The following is an 837-nucleotide window of genomic DNA, read 5'->3' as shown; positions in this document are numbered from 1 at the left end:
ATCTTGATAACATGATACGAAGCGAAATAAGTAAATCAGAAAAAAACAGGAACTGTATTATTCCATACGTAGGTGGGACATAATAGTGAAACTAAGAGACATTGATAAGAGTGTGGTGGTTACGGGGGGGAGGGGGGAATGGGAGAGGGATAGGGGGTGGGAGGGGCACAAAGAAAACAAGATAGAAGGTGACAGAGGACAATCTGACTTTGGGTGGTGGGTATGCAACATAATTGAACGAAAGATAACCTGGACTTGTTATCTTTGAATATATGTATCCTGATTTATTGATGTCACCCCATTAAAAAAATAAAATTATAAAAAAAATAAAAATAAAAAAATAAATAAAATATCTCAAACTGGGCATACTTAGGTATGTATACATGCATATGTATTTTCTAAACATATATATGTATATATATATGTACATATATATATACATATATATAACTTGTTAAGTTGCCTTTTCACTGAAAGATTAGCATGGCATACAGTTTACAGACATACAATGATCATTCTGACCATTAATTTTTTAACCTATACCCACTAGTAATGCTGTGTCTTTTAAGCCTATACCTAGCATTAAATTTTCATATAAATATTTTCCATTTTTAATTTAATATAAATAAAATCTCAATACACAAGCATTTATCTAGTGCTTTTTCTGTGTCAAGTACACTGCTTTGAAATGAAAAATGATTTAACGAACTGGGAATGCCAAGCTTATCATAGAGAAGCTTGATATAAACCTCTGTGATATTGTTCACATGTTTGAAAAACTGAGTCTGAATAAGGGATTTACTTTACACAGCGAAGCTCCAGAGGCAATGATATTCA

Source organism: Saccopteryx bilineata, chromosome 12 (assembly GCF_036850765.1).
Source record: "Saccopteryx bilineata isolate mSacBil1 chromosome 12, mSacBil1_pri_phased_curated, whole genome shotgun sequence".
NCBI classification, from domain to species: Eukaryota; Metazoa; Chordata; class Mammalia; order Chiroptera; family Emballonuridae; genus Saccopteryx; species Saccopteryx bilineata.
This window is presented reverse-complemented; position numbering follows the sequence as displayed.